This window comes from Rhipicephalus microplus, unplaced genomic scaffold (genome assembly GCF_043290135.1).
Source record: "Rhipicephalus microplus isolate Deutch F79 unplaced genomic scaffold, USDA_Rmic scaffold_15, whole genome shotgun sequence".
In the NCBI taxonomy this organism is placed as follows: Eukaryota; Metazoa; Arthropoda; class Arachnida; order Ixodida; family Ixodidae; genus Rhipicephalus; species Rhipicephalus microplus.
The window spans coordinates 3,753,937-3,764,835 of NW_027464588.1; the positions used below are offsets into that span (position 1 = coordinate 3,753,937).

Consider the following 10,899-nt stretch of genomic DNA (forward strand, 5'->3'; position numbering starts at 1 on the left):
AAAAAAGAAAAATTAAGTAGAGATGGAATATTGAATACTGGAAACATAAATTAAGGGCACTAACAAATACAGTATACAAGGAGAAAAACTAAAATGATGGCATCATTTTAAGATACAAAAGTTCGCAATTAACACATAAATAATACAAATCAAGCGTGTACAATGGTCGTGAAAAACATTAAAACATGATAACAAGAAAAATAAACACTGATGTACGTATGAAGAAGCCTAATGAGAGTACGCGCGGTGGATATCTAGTCGGAAATGTTGAGTAAAAGTTCGTTAAATGTTGGGAAATCTGCTTGAGTGGCAATGAGGGATGGCAAGCTATTCCATGCAACTATTGTTTGGGGAATGAAGGAATTAGCGTAATGAGCTGAGCGACAAGTTATACATTTTATCTTGAAGATATGGTCTGTGCGTGGAAAGATGACTGTTGGTGCTTCGAAAATGCGGTGAAGGTATGGGTGATGATAGAGCTTGTGGAGAAGCGAAAGGCGGGCAGTTCTGCGGCGATGAGTTAAGTCGTCAAGCTGAGCGCGAGTTTTTAGTAAAAGACTATGTCTACTTAGTGCAGGTAATAACCACGGAGCCGAACCAAGAGATTGAAGTAACTAGAAGAATAAGAATGGGGTGGAGCACATTTGGCAAGCACTCTCAAGTTATGACAGGTAGATTGCCACTATCCCTCAAGAAGAAGATATATAACAGCTGTATCTTGCTGGTACTTAGCTATGAAGCAGAAACCTGAAGACTTACAAAGAGGGTTCAGCTTGAATAGAGGATGACGCAGCGAGCAATGGAAAGAAAAATGGTAGGTGTAACTTTAAGAGACAAAAAGAGAGCAGAGTGGATCAGGGAACAAAACGGGGTTAAGCATATCATAGTTGAAATCAAGAAGAGGAAATGGACATGGGCTGGGCTTGTAGTGCATAGACAGGACAATTGCTGGTCGTTAAGGGTAACTAACTGGATTCCCAGAGAAGGCATGAGAGTTAGGGGGAGACAGAAGGTTAGGTGGGCAGATGAGATCAAGAAGTTTGTGGGTGTAAAGTGGCAGCAGCAAGCACAGGATCGAGTTAACTGGCGGAACCTGGGAGAGGCCTTTGTCCTGCAGTGGACGTAGTCAGGCTGATGATGACAGTGGACAGCACCTCAACTGACGGCTTGAGGCTTTGAGCATTTTTCTGGAATCCATATCACTTGCTATTGAATTCCCAAGGATTAATAGGGTACAGTGTAGACCTACACAGACATTTTTGTTTCTTCTTTTTATTGGCTCTTTGAGGCAAAAATGCACATTTACTACACCGTACTTTTGTAACAGGTATGTGTCATATCATGAGTTCGGGTAGTTTTGAGCGGCATCTAATTTTGTTCAAAAAAATGGGGCGAACATAGAGCTAAAAAGCTCTCAGAAAAAGAAGTTTCAAAGTTTATCTCATCAAAATCAGAACCTACAATTTGTATAGGCTTCGTAATAAACTGAGTTAGGCGAAAGTCTTAACAAGCTTTTATATTAAGGCATGGGCTACCTTATCACTAGCCGAGATAGATAAAGTGACAAAACTGAAGCCTGGAAGTTTAAAATCGCCGAACGTTTATAACTAACACTAAATTTGGCGTAGGTGAGGAGGCGACAAAATTTGTCAGTAGACCATCATATAAGGTCAGGAGGATTTTGCCCGGTCCTTTAGACCCACATGTTTTTGCCCTGCCACTGTTGAGCTTCAGTTCTGAACTAAGTAGCCAAGAAGGGCATCTCTTAATCTGCCTATGTTATGAGAGATTAAAATGCATGTGTCGTATCAGTTTAGGTCATCGTGCACAATGAATGCATGGATCCGATGCAAGCAAATCAACGCAATACAGGCATCACACATGAAGCAAGCACTTCAGCTCCTTAGTCAGACATATGATCGCAGCACTTCCAACCATGCCCTGGTCACCTCAATAGCGAGACGTGAAGACTTCGTAGATCATGTGAGTTTTTCGACAAAATTGTAGTGCTTTTGTAAACTAGCTGCTATAGGCAACATTAAAAGAGGTTCTCGTGCAGTGCCAAGATTGCCAGCCTAATGCTGACTGTACTAACATTGTCGTCACAGGTGAAATTAATGAATTAGTGTGGTTTTAATGTTGGGTGTTGCATTAATTAAATTGATGGCAACCTGTACAGTATGGCTAGTAATTCAAGTAGTAATGGGTTAGTCATTTTTATCTCATTTGTGAAGAAAGGTTGGATGAAAACAGCTTGTATACCTTTCTCTTATGTTGATGATAATAACCTTTCTACTTCGAAAAGGTTTCTACATGCATACGAAGCTACAATAGTCAGCCCTGTCCATAGCTGTAGAAGGTTTGCAAGTCCTACCTGCGAACCAATCGCTGCACTATAAGGCGCTAAAAAGAAAAGAAAATCGAAGAGCACCTGCAAGTGCTTTATATGGCAGTCTATTTGTGAACATATTCAACTCATACTTAGTGGAAGTGCAGCAGCACATCGTAGCCGCATGAATTAATATGTGCGACCCTGGGCATGAGGGAGGTCAAGCTGGTTTGCTTGGTGGTCCAGACACGACTACCTGGTCTAGAGGCACAAGCGACAACATGGCCAACATTCCAGATTTGTTTAAAAGAAATAAGCGGGCCATCTCTTCCTCAGAGTGTAAGCATGTAAACATTTTAATATCCAGTGCAAGGGTATAGTTAGCACAGAAGCTTAACGTGTCATGCATAGCACGTAGATAAATGACTTTTGTTAACTTTTTCATATAAGGCGATCAATAATGTGCTGCATGAAAACTGAAAATTGCATACGCAAGTTGGATCGCATTCTTGATTTTAGCAGCGCACTGAAAGATCCTCGTCCCTCAGAGCACTGCTGAAATCAATAACAATAATGTACTGTCTGCGACACAAGTTAACAAGTTTCTCCTAAGCACATATTGGACTGATCTTCCTGAATGCCGCCTCCTTTGATTTCAAATGTTTTATCATCCTCGCAGAATAGGACATTTATACGCTTGTTCAACAATCGATGCACTTTCTTGCCGAGACGTACAAGGACACACAAAACTCCAGGCCCGTAAGCGAAAACGATGCAACTGACTGCATCGTTTCCTCCGCCACTGGGTAAGCAATGCTGTTCACGCTATTTATTGAGGCTCTGATGACAGAAAAACGCGCCGCAGTAGACGTGGTACCAGAACAGCGTCACTGGACGCATAGATTTCGCGAACGAAAGGCAAGGACGCCCATTCATTTGACACCAGACCACCGATTTCCTCTCGGTCTACCAAAGAAACACTCTGTTGACAGGCAAGGATGCACATTAATTTGACGCCAGACCACCGATTTTCTTTCAGTCTATCAAAGAAACACTCTGTTGACGTAGCGATGCAGATTTATCACACGGTGTTCGGCGAATGCTGTTGACATGGCACATTGCGATGTAGAACGTACACATGTACTGTACAATATTGTGTGCGATACTGTACGTATGTGTACTGTATGTGTACAATACTGTACACATGTACTGTATTAGGGTAGTCGTAGGATCAAAATACGCTCCAAACCGAAACCAGGGGCAAACCCGCTGCACCCTCGAGCACAGAACAAACAATCAACTTATTTGCCTTTTATTAATACTTATAAAACAACAAATAATTTATTAAGTTGTTAAATTGAGCAATATATACTATTATTACAAAAGCAGTATACAAAACAAATATTTTTATACAATGCGGTAATAATTAACTTATGCACTATAAAAACACGTTACACACTTGTTTAATGACACTTTTGTAAGTTTATTGCATCATAAAGTAATTATTTGCACATTTAATTAGCTTTACGTTAACTTTTTTTAAAGTGACGTCACTTCCATGCGGCGCAGCAGCCAGTTCTGTGTGGGGATGGCTGCTGCGCCGCGCGGCGCACGAGACGCTGCCAAAACAAAGACCTGCGAAAATATTCATAAGTTGTACCTTGTTTTTTGAATAACCGTTTATCACTTTTAAAGTTATTTTGCCAGATAACAAACCTTTTTTTCAGTCTAGAGCAGCGACACATGTTTTTTTTTTATTTTCCTCACACAGATATCCAAGTCAAATCCATTCACAGCTAAAGCCAGATGTTGTTTGTCTTCTTTGTTTCCGTAGGCATGCCGTTTCGCTGCGTCTCTCATGTGTTCGCGCTGCTACACACGAGAGCACGAAATGTTAAATTTACGCAAGGAAGCGCCGTTCCTCGTTCGTGTGATGTGCTAAGATTGCGCCCTATTCCCGCGGTTGTTCTGAGTGCGGATCAAGTGCGAGTCGTCCAAGGAATCGGCGGGTTGGGCGGGTGCTCGCAGGACTCCGAGGTGACGGCTGACGCCTGTGGTAGCTTCCCTCAGGACAGTGTGAAAGAAACTAAAGGTAAGGGGGACACTTTTTTATGTACACCAAGTATGCCACTCAGTGCAAATGTGTGTTGCTGCACTCGAACGAGGCGTCGTGAAACGGCAACCTTACGCGCCTTTGCGAGTGCGGTTGCCGATTTGCTTTGACAACGCTAACGCCAGCAGAGCCATGGCGCATCGGCGCGGCCTTACTGGAGCTAATTCGAGACAACTGCGGCAACATGCATGTGTATGGTGATCGATTTTTTCATATGTGCAATGTAGTGAGGAAGACGCACACGGCGCTTGTTACGTTGTTGATTAAACAAAGCCTGCAGTGCCATTTGATGCAAAGCAGCATTTTGTTTACGTTCGCGGGTGATACAATTTGTAACTTTGGTCGATTCACCTAGCCAACCGCCTAAGTGGGTTGATTAGTTACGTTCACGGTAGAGCGTTATTATGCCCCTAAACAGTGGCGTGTGCTACTTGAAAGATATAATGTGTGTGCCTAGTGTAGAGAGAGAGTACACATGCGTCTTGCATGTGTACTCAGCAAAGGCGTCTTGCAGGTACACATGCAGTGCAATCTGCATGTGTACCTGCAAGACGCCTTTGCTTGTAACTAATAATGTACCGGCCAGCACCTACATTGTACGCCTGACTTTGAAGAAAACTTGCATGTACACTGTGGGATTTTGTAATCTGCCAGAGTTGCTTTTTATAAAATAATACACTGCCAGCATGTTCAAAATATGTTTCGCTGCTGTGTGGCAGGGATGCGGTTATCACGCTGTTGTGTAGTTGCTGATGCAAGCACTTATAGTTTTGATGCGTTAATATTTCTCATCTAACTCATCAGGTGTTTGGCTGTTTCAGCACAAACAAGGCAAAGAGAGAAGGAAGACGGGTAATGACAAGACCAGTGCTGACTTTTGTTTGCAGGAGAATACCCATGTTGGTGTATTTAATGTGACAGCCTTTCTGTGTTGCTTTTTTTCCCAATTTATGCAACAACACAGTTGTGAGTAATATGAGAGAGAACACTGAAATTAGCTTTTAAAGATCATGGTGACTAAATGCCTAGTAATTCACAGCACAAAGTAACAACAAAAGACATCAGTATGACCAATGTGAACGAGTACAGTCTTGCATCTAAAAAATATAGTGTGCAAAATGTTGCCTAGGTAAGAAACCTCCTCTATGTTTGCAAATAGTGTGACGTCACTTCGAGCACCGTGCCAGCCATTCCCTTCCTCTGTGCAAGGGCTGGTTGGCAAGGAAGTTGTTTGTGACGTTCCTGATAGACCACTGAGATGTATGCGATTCTAAACCTGTAGCCTAATATATACGTAATCTTTTGTGCAGTTACATAGCTGCATGTGACACCTACAACTTATTTGCATATTTACATTGCTCCCTTAGGACCTAACACACAAACTTGTTGTTTACATTGACACTTCATGAATATCGAGCGGTAAAGATACTGAGTATATGTGAAAGAAGAATCTCTGCTTATTACATGAAGACATATGAGGCCTTTGATAAAACGAGTTATACCTTTATTGGGCTTGCGTACTCGTCGGGGCGATTCATACATACAGCTTCAGCAAATAGTATCTTCCAGCCCGATGACCATGCAATTTTTTTCTGCACACGGCGCAAACACCGAGATGTACCTACTCGCAGATGGTCGCGTCAAGTGCATATTTACCTTGACTAAAATGTCGAATCAAGTTTTTTCATCGACCGGTCCCTGCCATGAGTGCTAACGTCTTCGCAAACAAGACACATTGATATTCACACTGCACAGCCACACACAATCTTCTCAGTTGAACCGATATTCTCAATACCTTTCAATGCACACAACATGCCGTAATTACAGTGCACACTTTTGAAGACTATGCCGCTGTTCCTCGCACGGGCGACCACGTGTGTTCCCTTCTTCAAGATAAACAGACAGTGTGGCAAATAGTTCACCACACAGTTTACGCACAGCTAGATGTTTGCCGACACATACTACAGCTAATGTCGACATTGTAACGTGAAGTGTAAGCTTTGAAAAATTAAAACTTGCCCCAAACACCGCACGACTGTACCGGGCTGAGCCACCAGCGGGAGTGTTTTTCCAGCCACACCTTTTACATGTGCCATTGACATCATGCTGTGACGTGCCTCGGTAGGGGCCTATCACTGCATACTTTATGTGAATGAGGGTCCTGTTAGTGAAAGCAGGCATTGTTGATTTCGTAACTTGTTCATTCCCAACTGGACCTTCATTTGCATGAGTTCTCTGACTGATATTCAGGCGAACTTTTGTGCAATAAATTATACAGTTGGCAGTCTGTGCTTGCCCCATACTGTTGTTACTGGTGTTTCTTGTTGTTACTTTGCACTGCTCATTACTGCTCACCTACAGAAACTAGCCTAACTTGCCGCTGTTTTGGACAAGATGCAGCTGGCAAGTGCGATAGTGTTCATAACTCTAAATTCTCAAGCAAAAATTATCAATTCATATTCAGTTAGCTGCATTCATATCAGTACATTATAAGAAATTATTGATTAAACATAAATCCGTGTTGCTTCACATAATGCTCATAACTTTTATATCAAATTGAATGGTGTTTATAAAAACATGGGTTTTAGCTAAACTTCATGCTCTTTTCTCTAACAGCTGACAAAATGCTATTGCATGCTTACTTGCCATGAATTAGACTGTGTTTGAAATACATTGCAATTCTTCACCGGACTGCCAGTACACTTCACATTGGGGGAACATTTATTAACCATGGATTGATTAACTAAGAACGGAAAGAAAGAAGCGGCAGGCCGGGATACTTGATATTGGCATCCGTTTTGCTACCCAGTGCATTATCATGCAAACTTCCTATAGAGTGGTTATGCGTCTTGCATGTGTGTCTGTAAACCAAGAACTTTGGGTAAAACTGTATTTATCTTACAAATGGTTGCAGGACTGTGGAGGCTGTAGGGCTGCTTAGGAATGGTGGAATCCCTGGACATGTGTTCAACCTTGCTGCATCAGCTCCTTAGTGTTTTCACGGCATCTTTACAGATGTGTTGGGTGAGTAAAGCAAGCAGGTTTCAACACAAGGAAAAGTATAATATGGCAGCACCTCTTGTGCGTGCCTTACATCTTAAGTATATCAAATATTTATCTTGCACCTTGTGGCCTGTAATTTTTAAAGAGACACTTCTTTTCGCTTTATATTTGAGTCTTGATGCTTCGACAGCAATGTATTTGTGTTTGACAGCAAGTGTTCTTGAACAAATAACTGATCTCAATAATGACAAAACACTCTTCATACTTGGTCCTTAGCATAAGATAGCACATATCTGTAGCAGATTCAATTATTCATTTTTTGCTGGGATGATAATGGGCAAGTAGCAAAGGCAAGTTCAGATTGAAGTGGTCGGTGACATCTGTTTAGGCTCTGCCATATTGCTTTGGAACCAGAGTTACTTGTGGCCACATATACAATGAAGCCACATGATGTGCATTCTAAATGAGATTACCATATCACATTTCACTGCATCTTAATATGTGCCAAACAAATGCAGATATCATTAGCTTGCCACTATAAAGGGATCCTAAACCAACACAAGTTTGAAATTTAGTCGTGGTGTTGCAGCTGTGTATGACTCTACAATGGATGCATAGCCGTGATAATTTGTCTATATGTTGTCGCAATAGTAATGTTACACACATTGTACGATAAAAAAGAGGTCCTCGCTTATTTCGCTTTTTTTCGCTATGCTTCTTTCTTGTCTCTTCTTGCCATGTGCTCCTCCTCACTGTACAAGGAGCAAGAGCAGTGGGCACACAAACAAGTATTTAAAAAATGTTGTAAGGTGAGCACTGAGAAGCTGAACACTTCCAAAAGGCTCAAAGAGGTAAAGGTATTGTTTCTAGCTACTTTTTGGGCACCCATAGCTAGTTGTGCTGCTGCAGTTAAAAAATAAGTTAAACGTTAAAAATTAATTGGAGGTGGTTTGGCACCCATAATTGCAGTTACGTACAGAACTAGGTTTCAATGCGTAAGCAAAATCGGTTCACTCTAAATCAATCCTAATGATATCTGAAATTCAGGAAATATTCACAGAAAAGCTCAGGAAAAGGCTAAGTGGTTGCCCTTTGAAAGTGAAGGAGATACCCTTCTTCTAAAAGATCAATAGACAGTCTAGTAGTCTCGATATTACATGCTCTATAAAATATTCTGGTGTGGTGCTTTTCATGCATGTTATAATGAGAGGGGTTTTTAATAGAACTGTTGTCACTTTGCCCTGCGTTGCTGAAATTGTTCACATAGTTATAATACATGAATCACTTTATGCCTTTTGATTTTATGCAAATGGTTTGCTTACCCAGTCGGTTTAACTTGATTTGGATAAAATCATAAATGCTGTAAATTTTTTTTACTATACAGCAGGTTTATTTTTAAAATACGCGACCATTGATGTGAACGCAGTTGGTGGCGTGCTTGATTAATCCTTCACTATCACCACTCTAACTACACCTGCTACAGTGCATAGCGTGACAAAAGTAATGGTACTTAACATTACTGGCAGCATACACTTTTATGTCTCAATATGTGTTAAAAAGCCTGCTAAAAATGTGTGTACGTTTTTTTTTCACTGCAACTAAATATTCTGGTCTACTCAAAGTAGCTTCCGCTCTTTTAAGGTCCTCAAACTTTTAGGTGTTCAAATAAGTATCAATGCCATATACTTTCTTTGTTAGCCTACTCACCACTCTGATAATGAGAATTATCCGACAACATTACCCAGTAAAATAAAAGGATGTTATAAAAAGTAATGTCAATTCAATTGTCAAAGAACGTTGCCAAGTTACGTTTTTGTTCACTTTTCTTTTCACAATATTGTTAATGTTACTTTTGATAACATCCCCTGTAGTTTGTTTGGCATCATTTTCTGCTAGTTCTCATTATAATGTGTTCAACAAAGCCAACAAACCCTTAAATATATAGTTCTTTCCTTTACTCATGAATCTGAAACAGTGAATCTCAGTAATCTTAGCGGTGTGTGACTTGTTTTTTTTTGATCTGTTGTGCATGTGTTCAAGTACATGCATTTAGGTGGGAGGGCAAACCATTGCCACCTCCTGTGACTAGCAGATTTTCTGAGAACTGACAGATGCATAATGCTGCCAAAGAAGTATAGGGATATTGGAAGTAATCGTAACGTAATTGCAATCGTAATGTTTTGCCAGTAGGCAAAAAAGGTGTCCTACACTCGCCATAATGGTAACAGGCAGCGCTGACGGACTCTTCCATGTATAAATGCACATATATACCGTGCAAAATGGAAGAGGGATAGCCGCCACGGTAGCTCAGTTGATAGAGCATCGGACATGTTATTCGAAGTTCGCAGGCTCGGTCCCTGTACAGGGAAGGTTATCTTTTTTTCCTTCTACTTTTCTTTCTTCACAAATACAACACTTCTATTCTTCTTGAAGATTTTCTGGTGTAAAAAAGGTACCTTATAGCCTGAAGAGGCAAACAGAATGTGCCAGTGTACGAGTTAGCTCTTGTAGTGATTACAAGTGAGATATGGTTTGAAGAATAAATCATTCTGCCACTTGCCTAAGGAATGGCTACAGGACATGGCGCTGGATGCAATTTGTTATTTTTGAATCAAGCTATCTTGTATTCTATATTACATGGGATACGCATGACGGTATCACACACTTTAATGCCACAAAGATTATGCAGCGAACAATGTTATAAATGCGAAATTGCATAAGGATAAGGTGAAAACTGCACCCTCAACGAGAATGTACAGGGAGCACAGGGTGCAGGCGTCATTCCTTCTGCCCGTGCTTTTCAAGTGCGAGCTGTTTTCACCTCGTTCTGACCAACTAACTAGATTGAGATGTGTTGTTATAGTGCAAGAGAATGCTCCACGGGAAACTAGGTTTGTCGCAAACTCTGTGCGTGTCTTTCAACCTATATGGTGCCCAAATCAAGAGTTCATGTAGACCAGATCGTGTAAAACAGGACCGTGTAAAATGGACCGTGTAAATAAAATAAAATGGACCATGTAAATAAACAGGATCGTGTAAAATGTCGTTTTTATGGGCAACTGTAGTTGTGGTTGTGCTGAATGACCTTTTTTATATACACTACATAACAAACTTGCTCCTTTAGAGTCGAGTGCATCTTCGGATCGATTGTAAATGTTTGCATATGCGAGGCCTTAAGTTTTATAAGAAATTCCTCAGTGTGCCACGAGGAAATGTGTGTTCAGCGAAACTTTGTATATCATTATATACAACTCTTAAAGCCTCGTCTACAACTTTGTGCAGGTTGACCTTGAGCAGAAAACTAGGAGCGGCAGCAGCCCCCAGAAAAGGGCAAGCACCCTCCAAGCTCCCGAAGCTCTCTTCGACAGGAACAGCAAGGTCACTGTGTGGCATTGAAAACCATTGCAAGGAGTACCTTATCAGTACACTGTGCTACTCTTTCATCGCAGAAGAC

The 10,899-nt window shown here is 41.1% G+C and overlaps 1 long non-coding RNA gene across 1 annotated transcript; it reads left to right on the forward strand.

The window, feature by feature from the left end:
* Window positions 1-352: 352 nt before the first annotated feature.
* LOC142784588 (uncharacterized) lies at window positions 353-3,236 on the forward strand. The gene is made up of 3 exons (XR_012888698.1): window positions 353-577; window positions 1,813-1,983; window positions 3,009-3,236. It is a non-coding gene; the product is annotated as an uncharacterized LOC142784588 (long non-coding RNA).
* The last annotated feature ends 7,663 nt before the right edge of the window (window positions 3,237-10,899 follow it).